Raw genomic sequence first — 24,062 nt, forward strand, 5'->3', positions numbered from 1 at the left:
CTTACATTTCAGGGTCCTATTGTAGTTTCAGCTGTCTTTCTCTTTCTTCTTCAATGAGTTTAACTCTTTGAGCTCTCTTTTCTTCGCCATTTCCCTTCACTTTTTGTTACTTAGCCTTTTTTCAGCTTTTCACCTTGCCTCATCTTGCTCCTTTTCATTGACATGACCGTTTTATTTGTAGGTCTGGATCAGTTCCCTCACTTACAGTCTTAGTCATTGTCTCTTCTTGATGTGGGACTTAGCTGACCCTTCTCTTCATGGTCTAATAGCTGGAAGTTTCTCTTCTTTAATAATTAGTTTATATTGTCTTACATCATCCTGTCTATTGAGCTCTGTCTTTTGTCATACTTCTACAACTCTAATTTATCTACAGAAGATCTTCCCTCATGTGATTTCCTTACCTTCTATTCTAAGGTTAGGTTTATACTCGTGACTAAGCCACATAATGGACTAAAGCCAAAGTTCATGTGGATCCACATATCTATATGGCTGGTAGGACGCAAATGTCCCTGTATTTAGTAGTCACACACTTTCTAAAAAACCTTGCTTTCCTTGTAGCAAGTGGTGCCTAAACCCTCTAGAAAAGGTTATCTGAAATATCTTCAGGAGCAGATGGGATATCTAGTAGCAGCCATTCAGGCAGAGCTGTGTTCTTCCAACCTACAGGAGTGTCACCACCTTGGTTTAGCACTAGAGTTGAGTAAGCCTGACTATTAGCGCTGCCTAAAGACAATGCCTTAATATGTTTTTGTAAAATGGGCCAAGACTTTGTAGAATACTTTAAGTATTGTACCATCTGAGGTATCTTCTTTTCCTCTGTATATTGATTCTGACAGCCTTTGAACTAGAGGGAATTACAGGAGAAAGCCCCTCCCTTCCAGCCCTGAAATAGAGACCAGGTAGAAATCTCGCTTGGCATGTCTTTTTATCGCATTTGTTTGCTTGCTTTCTTCTTGACTTCTCTGCCTGCTTTTCTCAGCAGCTGTTCTGACATCTTCCTTGCTTTGGTCCTGCCTTCTCTTTTCTTCCTCTCTTACTTTTTCCCTTCAGATATTTCGTGGTCTCTTGTCATCCTTTTAAAAAAATCTCATTTCACCTTTCCATCCACCATACAGCACATATCAAACTTGGATATGTCAAGTCTCTATGAAGTTATTACAAGAATAAATGCTCCCAGGAGTTATGTTATTATGTAATTTCCAGGTGTTGATGGGAAGAAAAGTACTACAAGTGATGGTAGGACCCAGACATACTTTTGCATATATTTCCTTAACAGTAAAGTTTGTGAACATACGGAGTGTGTTGTAGATCAGTCATTAAAAATGCAAAACACAAAGAATTGTCAAACAGCTTTGATGGCCTGATTAAGAATTCAATTAAATGGGAGGTTAAGAAATTAGTGCATTGCTTTACTTTAAAGACACGCAAAAAAAAGATATTTAGGAAACCCACTGGTGAAGTAAACTGAAAATACTGATTGCTTGCATATCTAGAAATTATTACTATTGAAGCAGAAAAGCTATTTTGATGACCATCAGGCTTCATAGATACATAACAACCTAAAAGAGACTGTTAGGGCAATATCTGAAAGGAAACATAGGCCAACATGCAAAAAGCCGCATCATGGAGGTTAACAACTGTAGGAATTAAGTGAGAACTGTCAACGTCTCGTCTGTGTTAGACTGTATAAAAGAAGTTTAGATCTTAAAGGCCTTGAGGAAGTCTAGGGTGGTGATTCAAAGGTTTCTAGCAGTCCAAGATTCTGGAGTAGTCATTCAGTGATAACAGAGAGAAACTTACTACTGAATTTTAAGATAGGTTTTGATGCGCCTCCCTTTATTCCTTTGAGCCACATCCACTTACCTTACTCCTTTAACACTTTTCCAGATAACCTGTATCTGACTTCTACATAGCTAGTCTTTGAAATTAAGGCCTTAAAATTGCATATCACAGTTTATGTTCACTGGACTTCAGGTACTCTTACCTTCCCTTGTAACACTTGAGAAAAAGCAAAACAAAAAGTAAAACCTATCACATAGCAGGCAAGCAATGAATACAAGTTAGGAAGTAATTTATTTTCAACTGAAAGGTACATATACTGGAACAACAATTTTCATTAACGGCTCCCCCCCCACACCCCCAGTGTGATCTCAACCCTGCTGTGATTCTTGTTTCCTGGGATTCTTCTTCTTTTTCTATTGTTTGTGTAGCATTAACTCCACAGCTGAGCAATTCTCTATCCCTGAGGTTTATATTTGCCATGAGAGATATGGGCACCAAACCCCATGCTGCTAGAATTCCATTATTACCATCTATATTTCAGTCACTTTTCAAAATACAATACAGATTCATTCAGCACCCGTCTTTTTTTGTTCTTCTGGATGTCCACCACAGTAGTGTTTACTACTGTATTTAGTACCTCCCAAGGTCAAACTCAGATTCACCTACCCATGCCTCTAGAGCATCAGCTAAGACATCCAAGGCCAATGACCCTAGATTGCCATCGAGACAGCCTCTCAGTGTTAATACATTATGATGTGTCAAGCACATTTCCGTACAGGCCTTTAGTGTGGGTTACCTGATATCTGTCTGTCCCAAGAGTAATTTTGATGAGAATTCAGTACATGAGAAAACTACATTTGTTTTACCAAATACAGTTATCTAACAGATATAACAATTCAGGACAGAAAAATGTAAATTCTGCTTTTAGCACTTTATTTCTCTGAATAGATATCAAAATTTTGCTCCTACTTCTGTGTTTATTTCTATTCCTTTCCCCCCTGGTCCCTGGAGAAGGCCTTCTTGCCTTAGGTCTTAACACAGTCTTACCTTTCCCGTGCCCTTGCTCTGGTTCAGCTGCATTCAGTGTGCTGGCTTAGACCTACCTCTTCTTCACAGGTACACCTCTCCTGACATCCTTTCTTACATGTCCATCAGCAATTTCAGCATCTTCCCTGTCATTCAGGCTTACAAATCCTATGTCAATTTTGACACTGTCTTCCTTCTTTCCAGAGCAAGTTGTCACTCTATCATATCGCTTTTCTCTGTCTACCTCTATCTTCCCTCTTCTACTTCTGTGACTGGAACTGTTGTTCAGGATTTGGTCTTCTTTTGTCTCAGGTACTGCAGGTGTGATGCCAGCTTGGATCCCCTGCATTTGTCCCAAGGGTATCCAGGAGACCCCTCTCACCCTTGGCACTGGTTGTCATCCCTACGCTGCATGGTTTTTGTCTCCCAGAGCTTTCAAATGTCTTGTGTTTCAATGGAAGTTGTCGCAGTATGGGCCTGAAAACTGGCGGCAGAGGCACTGTGACTCTATGTAAACGTGTAGTGCAGGCACAATAAACCCAGTAAGCTTTTATTGTCCAAGAAGCCCATGCAGGTTAAGTGCTCTCCCTGAATCATCTGAGTCAGCCTGCATCACTGGCCAGGTGTTTTCATCCATGCTGTGGGCAACAAGATCCTTTATGGGATCACCTGATCAGCTTCTCCGACTAGGGAGAGATTTGTGCTGTTCTCCGGTCTTGGGTTAGGCAGCAGATTACTTGCATTTTCTAAGTGTTTTGAGGTTTTCATGTCTTGAAAAACCTACCAGGCGTAAGCAGTATTTTTCATTGTAGGGGGCTAAACATTAGTTACTGGCATAAACGTTATTTCTGATACTCATGTAGAGGTTCAGTGTTTGTGGTATGTTGGTCTGATGCTGCAGTTAGCAACATGGGACAATGAGGTGCTGTGCTGCGGTTGTGGCCTGAAAAAGTAGAGGTACCTGCTCCCCCCTAGTTATTTCTACCCCTGTTACAATATTTGACCAGCTGTTGCTGTTCACTCCGGGTAGTGATTCTCCATGTTACACGTGCATAGTCAACATAAGTCCGTTTACAATCAAACTGTCTCTTCACAGTAAGATTTTATACTAGTTCCATGGCTGTGGCTTCCCAAGCATCACAGTTCTTAACGCAATGTTAGCTACAGTGACACAGTCCAAAACTCAGAAAAACTGAACTTTCTTAATTGTTTGTTAACTTGTTTCAGAAACTTGCCGTGGACTATAAAAGCTTTCACAAAAAGTGACTGTTCCGGTTCTGTAAGGTACAGGCTTCCAAAATTTACTTCTTGTTGGTTTTAGAATGTATTAAATTACTGTTCATCCTTATTTGACTGATTTAAAAGGTTGAGAACTACAAGATTATGGATGTTCTATTTTTTCCCATGTCTCTTCTTTATTGCCTTTTTTCTTTGTTATCTCTACTCTTCTTAAAGTCTTAGTGTAATCCTCACCCCCTTCTACAGGGAACTAAATACAAACAGTTCCCTTGACAATAGTTAGTGCAGGGCTTCATAAAGAGCTGGCACAAAATTAAAGCAGCGGGGAAATTTCCAGTAAAAATATTGCATAAGCTATGCATATACATAGAATATGCTTGTAGCATAATTATGAATGTGTCCCTCCCTTGATACAACTTCAGTAAAGTAGCTTGAGATACTTATTATCAATAACTAAAAGTTAACTTCAGTTAAGAACCCTTTATCCTTTTATGTCCTCTGTATTTTTCTGTTTCGTTGTGTGTAGAAGTGCTTCATTCTTTCCTGTCATTCATTTCTAAGGAGGGTCACCTCTCTGCTGCTAGTTGAGAGATGGTGATGACTGGTAAAGACTAGGAGCAATGTTCACAACAGTGAATCACTTGAAAATCAAGGGACTGTTTTCAAGATAAGGTGCTTCTGTGAATCCACTTTGGTATGTGTTGGCTGTTATAAGGATCAGGGTCCAGTGGTGGAGATGTTCCCGCAATCTGTGATACAGAGGCTGAACCATGAAAGGATGGACACATGTATGCTGGGGCACCATTGCCGACATCTAAGTGTGGGTTTTACAATTTCCTAAGTTAGGAATGAGAACACACCTCATGTGTAGTACTGCTGCACGACAAGTGAATATGCAGTACCCTTAAAACTCTTGTATCTATTTTTTGCATACTTAGCATCTTCCCTGGGGTTTCCTCTGGCATTTCAAATGTAGCTCCTCAAGTATAATCTTAAATAGGGAGTCTTTATCAGCTAGGGCTGCCTGGCAAACAGGAATTCTGCTTCGTGGACATTTTAGTTAGGAATTCAATTTATTTCTCTTCTTTAAATGTTCATAGTTAAAACCCCATATTCACGAGGGAGAGATTCATACTAAAACTGCCACAGTCCCATTTGCTATGGCACTTCCTAGGTAGGCAGGACAGGATAGTGCCAATTCCTTTTCTCTTTGATTCCAGCCATGGTCTTGTGGCTTATCAGCTGCCATTCTCACATAACAACTCCGGCTGACCACAGCATCATCTTCACAACAGGTTTGTAAATCTGAATTTCTCAAATTTTTTCATGAGTTCCTAAGATTTCAATCTCAATTTTGGATCTTCTGAAAAAAAGTGAATACATTCACTAACGTTACATTGCATAAATTCCTTCCTTCCTTTGCAGAGATGCAATAAACTAACAATAAAAGTTAAGTACTTTGAAATGTCTTCAGAATTTTTCTTCCCAATTCCAGTAGCAACAAGTTTTCAGGTACCTAAATACAAAATAAACATGAAATCTTCCTAAACTCAGAATAATTTCAATACTGGTGTAACGTATATAAAACCAGTTTTGACAGAATTGAGAGCATCAGAACAAACTTACTTGTTTTGTATGTTATATATCCCACTTTCTTGCATTCCGTATATCACAGTTATGTGTACCAATGTATAGGCATATAAGAAAACAAAGGGAAGCAGAAACTATTAATGATACTGTGATATTAATTCCCATTTCTCAATTAGTTTCACATTGCCTGAGAGAAGATGTGTGGTGGTTTGTTTTTCAACAGAAGCACGGGAAATGATAAATGTACTTTTAGTCTAGGTCTGCTTGTGTATTGGAATTTAGCAGAAAACAGAATGGAAGAGCAAGGGCATGCTATGGCTTAATTCTGTTATTCCTGCAGAGCCTTGAAATTGTTTGGCCCTGTTTTCTGTGTTTTGGTTTTTACTGCTTCAAATGAGAGTGAAGAATTCCTTCCCGTAGTTAAAATGTGTTTTGAATGAGCAGGTGTTGTTACAGTCAAATTTGCAAGCTAATTTAACTTGCCGGGATTTCAACTGTTGAGGCGCAAGGGGAAACATTTAAAAAGTGTTGGCAACAGTACGTGCCTATAGATCATTATTTCAGATTGCTGTTGTTGGAGGAAATGTGATGCAGTGTTTGGTTCATCAGCTAAAGTTCCATTTTATGGTATCAGTCAAGCTGGAGGAGGTCAGTCTGTACCCAGAAAGTTCTCTTTTGAAATTCTTCTGTTCTCTAATTCTGTGAGAGAATAGTTGGAAGAAAAAAACAGACCACATCAGATGAAAGTTGGTATCTTGGCATAGCTTCATGAACTTAAATGGAGTACTACTGATTTAGACAAGCTGAGTGTCTGCCCTTAAGTCTATTGTTTAGAAGTCATCCAGGAGTATTTTCATACCTTTCAAGGGGAAGTTCAGCTTGTCTTTAAAGCCTGTGACACTTTACTAACTGAAGTGTAAAGCTGCAAAGCAGTAACCAAGGCACTTTCTTTTTAAAAATTGCACTCTTAAGAAATATCAAATGCTACAAAATAGCTTTATAGCCAAAAATAGTTCTGTCTTGGTGGTTTTGAAAGTTGAGATGCTCTGAACTTAACTGTTTGTATCCAGGCTGTGGTAGGGGTTTTGCTAGTAACAATGAGAATTTCTTTCCATGCTGATGATGCCAAATGTATTCTTCATGGTACTTGTGGTCAGGAAGCTGTAGATAATCCACACTATTTATCATGGCAGCAGTAGAAAACCTTTTGTTATATTTCTAGATCAGCTGGAGTCTGATTTTTTTATGTAACACCATTGAGGAGCTTCACTTTTTCTAAGAGAGAAAAGAAAGGCTGGAATAAATAGTAGAACATCATACCTATTTCTTTTCACTTCTATGAAATAACCTATTTTGGCATTTTTAATGCATGGAGTCTTTTTGATACATGAAGTGAAAGCATGGAAATCGTCTGCAAGTCCAGAAAACATTCTGCAGTGGGAAATGCGTACAGGCAGATCTTCTGTGTGTGTCTGTATGCAGCCTTTTAGATCTGTTGTGGAAAAGGACTTGAAAAGCATTTGTATATGCTATAAAGTGAATAGTTTCTGTGATAGTAACCTTACCTCTGTTCCTAAACTAATGTTATCCAGTTTAGTTAAGTCTGTAACGGGACTGCCAAGGCTTTTCCTATCAAGCTATTTTTGTCAAAGAAAAAACATAATTTTCTACTGTCCACCAGAAAAAAAAACCCAAAGAAGTGAACATTTTGATTTTAGTCTAGACATTTAACGAAGTGAAAATTCGTCCTTTCAGTTCAAGCTGACATCAAATCTATCTATTAGCTACTTACCCAGTACTGCTGAGATACCTCATGGTATCCTGTTTTCAGTCCCTTTCTTCTCTGTGGAGGCGGCTTTTTTACTAGACTAGGTGGCAGGTTGCGCTCTTCCTGTAACTGAAGTACACAGGAGACTCGGTGAGTCGGAGTCAGTGTCATTCCAGCATCTCGGGCATTGGGCCACAAGAAATGAAACTTTGTAGATATCTTAGGTATGCTTCCTACGTGATTCTTTGCCTCTGAAGGAAGGTAACTTTGTTCAGACAGAATTAGAAAGCAGAGTAATTATTCTAGAATATAGTATTTTTTATCCTTGGAACAGAGTAGCCACATGGGGGAGTTGAATCAGCGTAGCTATAGCACTGTAATTATTCTGTTAAAGTGAGGCCACTCAAATTCTTCTTCTAACTAAACCCCAGTATGACCTGTTACCACAAGTAGGAAGAAAGGGAATAAAGAAGGTTCCTTGGGCTCTTCATCACCTCCCACGTAACACCTTCAAATAAAAACTGTAATTCTGATGTGGATAAGAACAGCAATGAATGAAATAAAGTGAAACACAGAAGCTTTCTTATTTTGTACGTTATTGAAATGTTCTGCTAACAAAATGAGCCAGACAAAAGATAGAATACGATGATATGGCACAGTGTTGTTCTCCATAGAGATGTCTAAGCAGTTCTGAACACCTGGCCTAGTGTCATCCGTAGCTGATCTTATTAATACATTGAAATGAGTTTTTAAAGACGGTATTTTGTGACTTAATATCCAGAATATTTAATTTTAAAATTAAAAAGACATATGAGAGTTGAGAATAATAGATGAGATTTTTAAAAATATGTAGTTTATTTACTTTGTTAACAGAATTTGGGTGACCAAGAATAAATCAAAACTTCAAATTCGCTTATAAGGAGATTAAATACAATGCTCATTCAAAGGTCTGAGTCATAATTCTTGGTCAGATTCTCTCTTGAAGTAATAAGAACTTTAAAACTCCCCTCTAACTGCATGTTATTACAGACCCCCCCAGTCATTTGTTCTCTAAAGGCTTTAACACTGCACATTATCAGTGTGTATAATATTGCCTCACTGCACTTCAATTTTGGTGAAATTTGGTGTCTAAAGGATGTTGTTTGTACAAAGTCACTTCCTTGGAGCAGTTGTTTCTCTTACTGGTTTACCAAAGTTGCTCGAAGTCAATGTCTTTTTCCTTGTCATGCAGTACTTTATAAAAATATACAAATTGTGTAGAAGACCTATGCTCCTTAAAACACATTATTATTTGATGGAAAGATAATCTCAAGAAAAGAGCTCATTAAAAAAGAATTGTTGGTGAGTTTATCAAAAAAGGATTTTATATAAAAATCATAGGGGTGCAACGTAAGGGTTAACAATTCAATATGTGTCATTTACAAGTTCCTAAACTCTAGTTTGTAAAGTCTGTTTTAAGAGTAGCTGCTTTCTTGAACTATTTCAACAAGAATGACTTCAGCTCTTCAGGGAAGGAACCATTCCTTTATTCTTCTCTCTTAAGCACCTATGAGAATGTGGATGCTCTGAGATATGAAAGTGATTAAAACAACACTAATTAGTTTGACAAAGTAAGAGATTTAACTGTGGAAAACTAAGAGTTCCATTAATGTTGTAAAAATTAAAAAGGGAGTGAATAAGCCCATGCTGATGAAGTAAAGAACATACCTCAAACAAAGTACCGATGGCAGCATTGTAGTGTGGACGCCAAAAAGTTACTATAGCTTTGGGGATAGGAAGTACGCAGGAGAAAAAGCAGAGGAATGAGCTGGCTTTTATTTCCAAATCTCACCTGTCTCAAAACCTCTTTGAGGGCCTTTAATAGGATCCCACCTGGAGAATACATGGCCAGCTCCAGAGTCTGTAGCCTCGGCTCAGGGATGACACTGACGGAGAAGCAGGGGAGTATAAGCTGCTTCCCCCAATCCCTTTGAGGTCTGGCCAGCAGTAGCGTGTTCCCCGAGTACTGCTAGCCAGGTAAGACCAGTAACAGCAGCTGGTTTTACAGAAACTGAAGGAAAAAACATTCAAATGCCTCAGCCAGTTCATTATGGGATGTATATAGGTAACAAAATCTATTCCTACTTTTCTCTCTAGCAAGAATCTCATGCTTAGGAGTCTTTGTGAAGGTTATGTGAAGATTGTGTGGCTTGTAAAAATAGGAAGCATCAGCTTTACGATTGTCTATGCATGCTTCATTCTTACCACTTTCTAGAACACATACAGACTTCCATTAGATATTCAGATCACCACTTTCCTCAGAGGGACCCTTCTTCAGAAAGTGCACAAAGTCTGAAGATGCAAAGGGACAGACTTAAGTTCTCACCTTCATTATAAGCCTGTTTCCCTATGCTTTTCCTTTGTCATGAATCTCTTCCAAGAGATTGGTTTTTGTCTACTCGGTGTCATTTCAATATAACATGGGATTTGAAGGTTGCTTCTTTCTTTTTTGGGGTAGTATATTGGAACAATTTTTTTTTTTTTATGTAAGAGTTCATTATTTTAATGAAAATAACCTTAAAACACATGGAATTCAGCAAGACTATGTACTGCTAGGCTATCCACTTGTATTTCCTAAGGTAAAAAAAAAAAAACCAGACCATGTTTCATGTCACATTAGGGATGTGAATTTATTTGATTGTGCTACATAAACGTATTATTTTAAGTAAGTCTTAAGGAATTATTCCTAAATTCAAGTTTTAGGTTCTGTTTGGAGTGTTTTAGCTCTTACCCTGGTAGAACAAAGCTTAGTCCACTGCATTCACAGATGACTGTGATGACCTCTCACATCAGCCACTGCATGTAATCACTTAAAGATACAACAATAATAAAAATATATTTTCCAAATAGTTATTCAGCAGCCACTGTGCTTGACTGCATTCCCAGTGGAAAAAGGAAATGGCTTGTATTCAGCATTTTCAAATGCATGTAAATTAGTTTAATCCAAATATAAACTTCACTCTGAACACTAGTAATTAAAAAAAAATAAAAATCTGGCACAAACATGCTCCAATAAAAAAGACTGACATGAGAGTAGCAGCTATATTAAGAGATATTAGATTAACATCCTCTAATTTTATAAATGATGTGATTTGACAGCTCATTCTATATATATAAGAAGTAATTTATCAGATTTCCTTTCTTAGCATCACAGAAATATGTTTTACAAACCTTTACATGCAAAATAAATGCCATTAATAAATGTTAAGATGCAAAATAAATGTCTGGAAACAAGCAGGATTAGATTTACCTAGCCTTAAAGAGCCATCATCAAAAAATGATCGTGTAAAATTTTAATTCCTACACACACTACCAATACTTTTTTGGAGAGAAAGAGAGAGAATGCAGCAGTAGTTCTAGATAACAATCCACTTTTTTTCTTTACTGTGGATGGGCATGGTTACTTCTGAAATGCAACCACTGGCATGTGTTTATATTTTGCATCTAATCAGTAGATTTGAATGTAATTATGTATTTTGCAGGTGAGGTGTTAATGCGGGTTACATGGCACATCAGCTGTGTGCTGCCACTTGAAATGGTCCACTGGAAAATCTTGAGACAAACAACATTCAATTAGGCACACAGCCATGAGCAGCTGTGCTAAGTACCACTGGCATCGCCTCAGACATACAATTCTCAGTGTAAGCCTACTGCTAGCTGCTTTCAAAATGTGTTTATGTTGGTGACAAAAACTTTCCATCATCAATTCTTTTTTAAATCTCTATGCCTTTTAGCTGAAAAATTACAGCTGCCTGCAAGGTGAGGGATACTCAGTCCTATTAATTTTCATTGGATGAAAAGGATCCTTTTTGTCCTTTGGGCTAAAGGTTTAACCTTTACGAGCTTTGTGAGTAACAAAGGGCAGCCGGATTTTTATTACATGGGGTAGAGCCTGCGCATTTGTTCAAAATAATCAGCACCGGGCAATGTACTGCATATCGATCCCAAACAAACATTATTACCCATGTAAGCTGTTCCCTTCCCAAGCCTACATTTGGCACAGCAAAGCAAACTTGTTTAATCATCAGTTTTCAGAGCTTACCATACATGTCACTACGGTCTGTTACAATGTTGGAGATTCATGACAGTGACACTATTTGGGGCAGCGCATCAACAGATGTTGTAGGGTGGTTTTTTCCCCATATATTTAGAAGCTGCCTTTCTGAGTACACAAGCACTTCCACAGGCATGCTGACTTGCTGAGCAGTCAGAAGAGGCAAGAGCCAGTGATATATACCAATACCTTCACAACTGTATCTTTGCAGCCATTATAAAAGCCACACAGTGTTTCTAATTTGTAGAACTGTACCAGTTGATTCTTTCTGACTCGCTGTGGGGGGTGTGGTTTGTCAGCCCTCTTGGTGTTGAAGAGCAGAAGACATGTTGTAAGGGTTTTTTGGAAGGAAGGACTTGAGCATGCTGAGCCTTGAAAGGAGGAGAGAAGAAAAGGAGGAGGACAGAAGACAAGGAAGAGCATTTAGGTTCAGTTTTGGAGTCCTCTTTTAGTTACAAAAGCCCTAACAGCATAGAAGGTGTCTTTTAACTTGTTACTCTGTTGAAGATGAGAAGACCTTCAGCTCAGGTGTAGTTATGCAGGCATCATCAAGGTATGATGGATGAGGGAACAGTGGTTGGAAGATGAAGAAAAAACTCATGAGGTCATTAGTATCACTTGGCAAGGAGAATATTGCTGTCTTGAAGGGACTGATAAGAAATGGTCACAAGCTGAAGGGCAGTGTGATCATAAACAGGAGTTAGGATATGGGAATTGTATCTCTTTTCAGTGTATGTGTCTGATTCTGTCAGTCCTCTCACGACCTCAGAAGGACTTTGGTCTTGATTTGGAACTTTAGTTAAATACAGGGAGTCACATCATACTTGGGAGGTGACTGGAGGTAGAGATACTTGTAAGTTGATAGACGGACAGTAAACTGTAGCAGCATTGGTGAGACAGCAACGAAGGGAACTGAAGTATATGAGGACCACTGCCTTTGCAGTGTAAAGATAATCTACACATGCCAACAATCTATTTCTATGTGCTTTTAACCTCTGGTTGTTAAGCAAGCCTCTTTTTTTGCCTTTTTTTTTTTTTTTTTTTGGTGCACGACTAGCATTTCTCTAAGGGGTGAGAATACTTCTTAATACTTACTGACAGATTTGAACTTTGGAGAATGCAGTATTACCTGTCAAGGCTCTAGCGCTCTAGCAGTATAGAGAAGAAGCCAACTTCTATTAAATCTTTGGTGGAGCAACAAAAGTTGTGAAAGATGAGAAGTCTGCTGACTAACTGCTAGGTGTTTGAAAACTGCAAAAGGAAAAATTAAGAGCTGTGATACACAAAGTTATGATTTTCCCCAATTATCTGTAATTTAAAAAATCAGAATTAAACATAATAATAATTTTAAAAAAAACCTCACAATTTGTGCTTCAAGGAGACAGTACAGGCATTTGGAAGCAAACCGATCCTACTGATAAGTTGGTGAACTCAGCTAGTAAATAGGTTGTAATGATGAAGGGATTGCTAACCTCTGGGCGTTTTGGGTGTATCTCATGCAGAGTTAATGCACTATTATGTGTCCGTACTGATAGTAGTGTGACTGGCTGAATGCGAGCTCTTAGTTGCATCTTGAAAGGAGAGCTGCCACCATACGTAAGCATACAATTTATGTATTGTTTTCACTGGTGTGTAACACTGCGCTAAGTGAAGTAGAGAATTCGGTACTGAGAACAGTCTAGTAGTCATATTCTCCTCGAGTGCAATTTTAAAACTGAATTAAACTATTCCTTTCTACACAGTGTTCTTTAAAAAAATGAAATGCTATGGAATGCAAGACTTAGTTTTGGTAAGCAAAAGTTAAATAGGGGACTCATTCATCACTCGTATTTTAACCCTAATTTACTTACACATAAATACTAGACCAAACAACCATACAAGTCAGTTGTATAATAAGGCTTCTGGATTTTTCTTGTATTTACCTGCATAATACAAGGTAGTTCAATACAAAATCTTAGTACTTTCTATCACCGCTGATTTGAGATGTGCAGCAACATTCCTCAGGCATTTCCTCTTGGAAGAACATGGTACCCCATAGCCTCGTATATCTCCTTCCAAGGAAGATGGGAATAAAGCAGATGAGAGCTAATCTAGTCTCGTTCTATGTATTTTCTCAGAGTGCCTTTGCAAACACAGTTCTGAGTTAAAGCAGTCTTTTCTGTATTTTAGCTAATACGATTTTTTTGTGTCTTTTAGAAAGAGAAACAGTCTAATTTTCCTGTAGATATATTAGTTTGTACTTCTCAGTGCAAAACTCCTTTTGTTATAATTTGATTTTTCTATTTTGCTTTGCATTAATCTTTTTGTACTGGCTCTCTGCAGTATTGCAAATGTATAGTCATCTATATGTTTTGTTAGTGATCTCTTCAGGTCAATGTGATCCAAATTATTTAACCAAAAGATGGAAGTAGCTTTTAATAGTTCTTCTTGGGAATTTTGTTTTCTGAATTTCCAACTGTTGTTGTTAAGAATTCCTTTTCAAACAAATAGTTCTTTTGAGTCTGTTGAAATATGTTTAAGTCCCTGCTCTTCCTCTGCCTCCTACTCTTTTTTTTTTCTTTTTTATTGTTAGCAACAGAAATCTATGGTATGTAACTTAATTCATATGACATTTTAAGGAATACACAGAAGAATAACAGGAAGCATACAATACAAAGTTGTGGTGATATGGGAGTTGTTCAGCCTGTCTGCTAAATTTTCTTCTGCCCCCTTCAGAGTGACCCTTAAGAGAGTTAACAAGAGCATATCCTGCATGGGAAGCTGCTCTTACGTTTTTTAAGATCTGGGGATTGTATTGTTTTTTGTTTGGTTTGGAAGTTCTTTTGTTACTTTGGTATCCTCAGTTGCTTCTACTGTTTCCAGAGGTACCATCAAGAAGAATGATATGCTCAAAGAGAAGTAGTAGCCAGCGTAATGCTGATCGAAGCTTTTGAATACTTGGCTGTGCAGTAATGAAAGATGTCAGCCTTCCTTTCACAATAGCAGTATGAAGGTTTCTGTCTGATCTTGTGGCTAAAGGAGCTGGTCCAAGACTACGATGCATAAATGGGGAGGTTTTCTACAGAATGGCATGAGAGCTTTACCTGGCATGCATCACTGAAAGATTGGTATTACGTTTTGCACATAAGACTATTGTCCTTATTTTAAACATTTTTAAAAGACTGAAGAGATTGTAGAAAATCTAAAAAAAAAAAAAAAAAAAGACTGCATCAAGTGTCTTTCAATGAAAGATTTAAACAAGTCAATCTGTTTAACTTCTCAAAAAGATTGAGAGATGATTTAGTTGCAGTACATAAATGAACATTTTGATGCTAAGCCAATACTGAGTACTAAAACCTCTTCACCAGTAGTGTAAAAGGGGATAATAAGAGAAGGGCTAAAGGATTAAACCAAACAACCTACAATTCGAACTTGACAAATGTTTTTGATGGAAAGGCTATTCTTTATGACTGGAAGTGGCAGATTCTCTTTTATCTCAGGATATTCTCAAATCCATCTGAGATGACGTTTGCTTTAGACAAACATACCATTCAAGAGGGGTTGATATGGATTTGGCACAGGGGTTACTGGTTGAAGTTAATGAAGTTAATGAATGTAGCCAATTGCTATTTTTCAGTGTTGAAGCTGTTTGCCTTTAAAGCTGATGAAATTTAAACTCACTTATGAATTATTATTCCTGATTTTGACTTATTTGAAATATCTATTTTGCCAGGCTATATTAGGAATGGAGGTATGATAGCCTTCTCATTCCTGTACTTTCACATGCTTTTATGTTCTCTGAGCTGGCTGGTTTGAAAGCAAGATGCTGGGGAATACTTTTCTCTCCTTTTTTCATATTGACTGGTAGAAAGTAAGTGTTTAAAAACTCTCACTCTACCCAAGACAGTGCTAATGCAAACCCATATTTGTTAACCCAAGAGATTTGAGTAAGGCTGTCGGAAGAAATGAGTTGGATTCTTTTCTGAAGTTAGCCTGTCAAGTTATGAGACTCTCTAATCTCTGCAGGGCAGTATAGAAAAAAAAACAAGAAAAAATTGGGGGGGAAGGGGGGTGTTTAGCCTTCAGGAACTTTGAAAAAAGCAGATACCTGCAGGACCACCTACACTTTACGGTTTGATAGCTGTTTTAGATAAAAAAGACATAGAAAAGATAATTCTAATTATCTTTCCTTTTTCAGTCATGAAGGAAAAAACCTGTCTTCCACTACCCATAAATTTCTTAATATAAGGCCTATTAAAAGATAGCTGTGGTGCTGTTCAAGCTAATGAGTTGCAAGCCAAAAGTGTGCTACAGTCTTGGCTGAACAGCCACCATCAGGCTTTGAGGACTGTGAAGCACCTGGGTGCAGCAGGAACAGGAACGTTTGCAGATGGAGGAGCATCGGGGTGGGCTCCTCACAGTTTGCCTGCACAAATAAGATCTGAAACTTTTGAAAAGAGATGGGATTCTATGGGGAGGAGAAAAACGACATCGTAGAAAATCTTCTGAAAGTAATGTAATTACTGCTGTGCATCAGGTACATGTTGGTATACTTGAATTGGTTGGGAAAAGGTTGCTTCCTAACGAAAGACAAGACTATTTTATCCCAGTAGAGATGAGAAGCAGCAAGACAACATAGTTTACAGTAGATAAGGGTAAAGTTTTCTTTTATCTCCCCACTCTCTACAGGGCTCTGTGTTGCTCTCACATAGGCTATGTGTCTGCTAACCTGAGGACATCAATCAGACTGTTTCAGCAAGAAAAAAGTATGACTCTTAGCTGCATGATCTTGGTGGGAATGCATTTGCAATAGAGATACTTTTGGCAGGAACATTTACTTCCTTAAAGCTGTATGGGAGTTTTCCTTCCCTCGTACAGAAAAATGCTTTACAATATTACCATTGGAAATTATCCCCAGGAGGACATGCCATGTAACAGAAGTAGCACAATGAAATGGCTTCTTTACTACAGTCATTTACAAATTTATAAAATTTAAGCTATAGTAAGAAGTCTTGTTTTGCTGTTCCTCTTAGTATGATGCACAATATCTTTGTAAAATATTCATGGAAAATATGCAATGTCCTTTCTTTTGCTCTAATCCTCTGTATTACCTGTACAAAGAACAAGGATTTGCACACACACACCCCTTTTTTTTTTTTTTTTTTTTTTTTTTTTGCTTATCTATGCTGCAGTCCTACTGTCATTGTTTGATTCTGCTTAAATCCCTCTGTACCTAAAGGTACAGCCTTATCAATTGAAAAGCTAATGCTATATAAGAAGTGAAAAGAACACAGAAAGGTTTCCTAGCAACTACTGTGAATCCTTCTAAAGTAAGTCAGTTAAAACCATGTAGTACGTGCGATGGGTGTAAATTAGGGAGCTAAGCTGATCCACAGATTTACAGATGCCCACTATAAAGTACAATAAAACCTGTAATAGAAGGTGAATTGCTCAAGAAGAAAATCACATCAAAGTCTTGACAGCTTTATCATTATTTAAATGATCCAGCTTAAATTCTACTATGTAGTTAGTAAGACTGAGTGTCAGAGCTACAGCAACAGTATACAAAAGCACAGCTAATAGCACTGGTTGGTGTTGCTGCTGTGATTATGTCTTTTACTGCTCTTTCTAAAAAACAACCAGCAAACGTAAACAAACAAAACAAACTGCAAGGGGCAGTTGCAGGGGAGCCATTACACGGTGCAAATATACAAAATCACATCTGTGAAACAGGGTCTTTCTTGTTTTGTTCTGCTTTTGCACACCATGAATTAAATCGGACATTTTTAGGTGAGTAAAATCCGTTCAGTAAAAGTGTAGGGAGGCTAACAACTATGTCTCTCTCCTGTACTTTCCCGTACACCGGTATTTCAGTGCAGGTTTCTTCACTCAACATAGAATTCCTTGGACTTCGATTATTTAAGGAATCAAGCTAAAAATCCCACTTTTATCAAGGCAATACCTTGATTTCTGGAGCATGCTAACCTGACACTCAGCTTGGTTACACGAAGTTTGAAAAGTTTTCACCAAAAAAAATGTTTGTGGCTCATACAATTAAATTCTTTATTATGTATTTAAGTTAATTGATGGCTTGATTTTCAGATCAAGCAGTGCAACACTTTTTCACTCAACTAAAATATTCCTCATTTTATGCTTATTCAGAAATGACTAATCATATGCGTAAGAGGAAGTGTAGACCTGCAAAAATGAACTTTAAGTCTAAAATACTAAAATTTTATGTTACAGGAGAAATTCCCTCCCTACTTCTGGGTGATTTATAGCACTTAATTAGTTATTTATAATCTTGATAAACAATAAAAAATACGGGGATACAGTCAAGTATATTTGCAAGCAAGATTACAAATAAACAAAATAAAGTTTCCTGTTGTTCTCTAGTAAACTATGTACCCCCTAGTAAAGAGAAAAGACAGGACAGGCTTCCAGTGCCACCTATAACCCCCTCCTAATGAGACCAATTCATGTCTGAAGAACGCAGCATGTTGGAAAATGCCATTTGGGACTAAGATTTTGTGGTGGTGGTTTTTTGTTTGTTGCTTAAGTCATCACCCCTGAAGTGAGAATCATATGTGAAAACAAGACCCAAATCAGAGTCTCTATACAGGAGTAACACATGCGTGCATGTGAATGTGCACGTTTTTATAATAACAGTTTTAGTCTTTGGTTTCTTCCATTTGGCAGATTCTGAAGAGCAAAACTCCAAAGGTCTCAAACGTCCACACACTCCAGTACTTACCCAGTGCTCACCCCTCTCTGGCTTCTCTGATCTGAAAATGGGGTTGGAACTGTCAACAGACTGACCTTTCTCACATTGTTGCATTATTTCTGCTTCTCCTTTCGACTTCTCACCGAAAGTGCAAAGACACAAACATGCTGAAAAGCAGAAATACACAGAAATCCCACCCCACCACCACTACCACCAAAAAAACCCCAACAAAACCCAAAACAGGAACAGCAGCATTCCGAACACTGGATGAGTTCAGAGTTGTTTGGAAGTCTGAACTTCCAGTAGTATGAGCTGGCTCTTATTTTTGGGGTGCTCATTCATCCATTTCATACTATGGAGAGTGGACTGATTTTTTGTAACTGTTCTGGAGGGTGGGCATGAAAATTGTGAAGCAGCCGTTTTTGTCACATACTTCTTCCTTACCCTTTCCAACCTCATTCAGCAACCATTTCGCTTTCAGGAGTACTACGGTAGAAAAACTAATTCATTTACACAAACAGGTCATGAATATATTAGCAGCATTGGGAAACTGATGTTTAGCCAGCATCTGCAGGTTTTTGCAGAGATCCTTATTCCACGCATAAAGGGAGCTGCCTGCCCCAGGGTCTGTGTTGGTACGCTCTGTTCATTCACCGGCACAGCTGCACCTGCAGCTTTCTCTTGAGGAAGTATGGGAAGTTCCCGTAGTAAACATAAAATTTGAAGCAGATAGTCCCCAACGCTAAGGGTATGTGTGTGTGCTATCATTTATTTTGTTCCGTTCTTTTTTCCCACCTACGAAGGGGAAGACTTGAGGCAATTGGTTGCCACGTACTCTGCTGTCTCTCTGACCCCTAAAGGAAGGCTGGAGACTTGTGGTACCAGGTGTGTATTACACACTCAGGTGTTATCTGGACTGCCAAGTCCATCATTAAATCACATCATCAAGCACTGCATCTACACATTTTTTAAATGCTTCCAGGGACAGTGATTCTACCACCTCCCTGGGCAGCCTGTTCCAATGCCTGACCCCCCTTTCAGTGAAGAAATTTTTCCTAATACTCAATTTAATCCTCCCCAGCGTAACCTGAGGCCATTTCCTCTTCTGTTGCTTGTTAATTGGAAGAAGAGACCTACCCCCGATGATCTTAAAGGTCTTTTCCAACCTAAATGATTCTATGATTCTAACTCTGGCAACTGTATGTAAGCTTGCCTCATGTTGAAGCATATTCGTTGAAAGAAGCTGAAAAAATAAACTCCAGAAACTCCCTTTATACAGCTCTGAAGGAAAGACCTATAAGCTGGCTAACGTCAAGCTCCAGCATAAACGTAGAATTAGCACACATATGGAGTAATGCATTCTTGTTAATGGCCTGGCTGCCATTTGTCATGATTTGTAGCTTTGAAAAGATTTCTTAAGTCATCATCTTTAGCTGTGGCAGCTGGAGGTGTGCACAATTATACCTGGTACAGGCTGGTTGTTAGCAGTGTGCAATACTAGATATACGGTGACTGCAAAACGTATCAGAGGGTTCTCCTTTTACAGGTAAGCAGCAAAGTAGATGCTGCTTAAAGGCAATCACTTGCTTTCATCTTCGTGGCATAAGAAATAGTCTCATCAAATACCATCTTCCTGCTAAGATTCTTCAGTACAGTACTGGAGAGGAGGCCTTCCAATCATTTGGAATTTAATTTTTATCCTCTGTGTAACTAAATTGCCACTCTTTGAAGATTTGTGCTAAGCGTAGGGGAATAATTTAAACACACAACGTAATAAAGCTTCCAGATGGTAAATTCACGAGCCTGTTTCCTGCTGGTATAATTAATTATTCTAGTCTTTTATAACATTTGAACCATCATTATCTGCCACAGTGTCCTAAACCTGAGCCAAAGTCTGGATACTTGCTCCTTATGTTTCTTGGTTGTCTTATGCTTGCCCGAATCAAAGAATTATTGTCAAGCAAAACCAATAAATAACTGTGAAAGTCATGGAGTGTACAAATCTGTTTACTACTACCAAGTATGGAAATTATTAGTATGCCGTAGGGTTTTGGGGTATATTATCAGGATCTGACTCTCTGATAGTCTTTCTGATAGTCTGATGGCAGCAGCAACATTGTAGTCATAAGAATAAATGAACTTATTATCTTTATCTTCTAGCTTTTATGAAACAGGCTAAAATAAATTATGCTATAGGAATTTTCTGCTACTAGTTTCTCTCTATGTATTATTTTGTGGTCACATACTTCACGATTTGCAAAAAATCATCTTAAAAAATAAAGAAATGCCGGTATCTGTAAATCTGTAATTGACATGGGAAATTTATTTCAGTTTATCTAAAATGTATATATGGGTGTGAATAAATATTGCTTATCTGCTCTGCAGGTGTGTATATGCACATACATAGCATTCAGATTTCACTGTTTACCAGGTCATTTACTTAGCTTTAGCAGTTGATATTTCTTAGGATAGTGTGCATCTAGACTTTCATGAAATTACATTCTGCAGTAAATCTCTTAAGTATTGAGATGTCCTGAACAGTTTCTCAGAAACATCCCTCACTGTCAACTGCTGAAACCGATTTTCATCAAGATCTTGTGCCCATAATTATTAAGATCTCCAAGAATCTTGGAACTAGTACAAGACATTTTATTGATATCTAAATATTCACAGGGAAGAAAAAGTACAGAAGTTAACAGATCATTAAACAGAAAGCTATATATGTAATGAAACTGCTCATCTGGACTTGAAGCTACTTGCCTTACATTTATGGGAATAAATTCTGACAGGTTACTTGAGGTGCGTGGTGTTTGGATGTCATTCAGGGCCAAAACATTTTGAAAAAAGCTTGTTTGCTTTGTCTTGAGAGCCCTCCCCAGTCAGCACTGTGGTACAGAAGCCCCTGCACAACATAACAACTGGTTTTGAGTAACTCACAGTCATGAAGGAAGCAATTCCCTATATGTTAGATTTATAATCTGGTTAGTCCTTTCTTCTCAATGCCCCTGTTTTTCAATAAGTGCATTTTCACACGCATTTCTCTAATTTTATTTCATCTTCTTGTAGCCTGTGTATTGCAGGCTCTGTTCAATTTTCTTTGAAGCTGATGGAAGGACTTCCACCGACTAAACTGTGCGCTAGATAAGAACTGGTTTGTTTTTCTGAGGAAAAGAAAGCTAGCTTGGTTTCAAAGCACTGTACCCTGCTACGGTGATAATATATTTGTGCGTACCAGCTGTCTTTCAGGATATTCCTGTACTTGTTCGTATCCTGAAAAATGACACAATTTTACTACCATCAAGGATGCACAATAGCGTGATTAAGGAAGAGTGAAGTTGATTCTCTTCTTTACACACCAGATTGCACCTCACTTCCTGTCATGGGATTTGTACTATCAGCACTAGTGGTAACAAAAAGAAAAAAAAGACTATTTTGATTTAAAATCCTCACACACACACACCCCTTTTCTTTTTCTTTTTTCAAGTAAGAAAAAAACTCCACTCAGAATAAGAATATATATGACTGAGAGGGAGGGAAACATCAAATTTTACAGTATTATTTTACAAAACACTTATAGACCTACTGCACAGTTAAAGCTATCAAAAGAAAAGAAGTGGGATGTTCCTTGCAGGTAAAATTCTATCTCTACAAGGCTATGCATCACTGAAGTGCTACTTAAACCCTGAAATAAGTGGGCCTCAAGTAGCTTGTAGGCCATCACGCAACGATGGATTTAACCCTAAGAAATATCAAGTGGTATTTTTCAATCTAAATCAATGGTCTGTGAAGCACAGTATTGTCAAAATACTGTTGATTTATAAATCTATGTGTGTAGAGGGTGTATATAAATATAAATAAATATATGTGTATATAGACAAACAGAAAACATGAACACTAAGGTGTACTTCCGTTTAGTTAAGTTTTACTGAAAAAAAAATCTCAAGTCAAGAGGGAGGTTTATAGTTGCTTTTTCTTCTTTTTGTGGAAAATTTTGCAAATCATGCACTAAAGAGAGCTGAGCATTTTGGAAACGTGAACAGCATTTTGTTTTACCAACTGTAAAGCAGTAATAATGTTGCTTTTATTTACTACTGTACCTAAAAATTACAATACAGTAATGCTATGCAACTATTCTGAAGGGACATAGTGATTTGGGCATGAAAAGACTAAAATTATGGGAAAATGGAGCTCAAAATTACATGTCCTCTGAGAATTAAGTCCTTGGTGTGCAGAATGCCTGAATATCAGGTACAAGCCTATTATACTTGTTACCTGCCTTTCAGCTGGAAATTGCTGCAAGCCATAAAAAATAGTGTTGTTCACACTGCTCAAGTTTAATTCAATCAGATCCGTTGAAGCTTGAGTCTTTAATAAAGGACATTTTTTTCAAGAAAGTAAACTTATCTCTTTCCCCTTCAGGGTTTTCTCCCTCTTAGCCTTTCCTAGTGAAACTCTGCTTAAAGTAAAAAGTAGGACCACAACTGTCTGCTATCACACAGAAGTTTAAAGTTCCAGCATGACATTGTTTTTCAGAGATGGCGGATACAGATATTAAGCAGGATGTCGGCTCTGAAGGATACTCAGAAAGATGTAAGAGGGGCTCTTTAATACTGGCTGAATTAATGCATTAACACTTTGACCTTACCTTCCATAAATTCAAAAGGGCAATGCAAAACAACACAAGCAAAACAAAACTCAACCGACCAGCCAAAAATATCTACGTTCGACCTCAAAGATCAATAAATCAGAATTTCTAGTTCACTAGTTCTGGTGGAAAATTACCATGTTTCTTCAGGCTGAGAGAAGACATCTTGTGTGCTTTATATTGTATGTTATATTTCTTTGTCTTCTGACTGTGTAATTTCTACGTAAATCACCATAGACATAAAAAATGGATGTGGAAAACTTCATTTCTAAGGCTGAAGAAAGAGAAAATTAGTAGCTTTCAGGGTGTGTTGTGGATTGTTGAAGTAAGCAGCGATTAAAAACATGCAGTTACTTGCGACTATACAAAAATGGCCAGTGATTTAAAGCCTACACACTGATTTTGTTCTTCATCCCTGAGACTTGGCTCTAAGAGTATGTGTAGAAAAATATATACATATATGCATCTTTGTTCATGTGCACAAGGGCAGTAGCAAAATGCCTCATATTTGTGAGGCTCAATTATGTTAGCGTGAACACAGAGTGACCTGACATACCCATCATTTTCTGCATCTAGGTTACTTTTCTGTACAGCTAAGAAATGTGTTGGCACTCTTAGCAGCTTTCCCAGATGGTATCAGTCTTCCCCCAGAGAGTGTATTTTTCTCTGTTTCTTGTTTGATTTTTTTTTGTTTTTATTAAGCTGGTTAAGAGCTCCTTAAATTCCCTACAGTGTGGGTTCTCTTTCTGTTGCCAGGGGTTTGCCTTTGGTTACCGAAAGGTACTCCTTCCACATTGTGTTTTGTACTCTGTACTTTCAAACAGAATGCAGCTCAGAAAAAAAGCTGTTCCCCTCTGCACACTGCAGAAATATAATAGTATGGTGAGTATTGCAATTGCTTTTACCACCTGAGTTGAAGGATCACCAGACCCAGAGGAACAGGATGCTGTCATAAGTATCAGTTTTTTTGAAACCAGCCTTAAAAGAAGCCCAAATAATTATAACTTCCTATTACTTAAGTAACACTTCCATACTAACACGGATAACTTCCTATTGCTTATATGAACATGCATTTTTCACTGTGATCCAGCTGTCAGACAGTGGTTTTGGGTTGCATTAATGGAAAAGATCTGGATTTAGGGCCCTATATTTGCTTTTATAAACCAGATTTAGCATTTGGCATTTATTCATATTTGGTTGTCTCCTCAAAAGGTTC

Source organism: Falco peregrinus, chromosome 2 (genome assembly GCF_023634155.1).
Source record: "Falco peregrinus isolate bFalPer1 chromosome 2, bFalPer1.pri, whole genome shotgun sequence".
Classification (NCBI taxonomy): domain Eukaryota; kingdom Metazoa; phylum Chordata; class Aves; order Falconiformes; family Falconidae; genus Falco; species Falco peregrinus.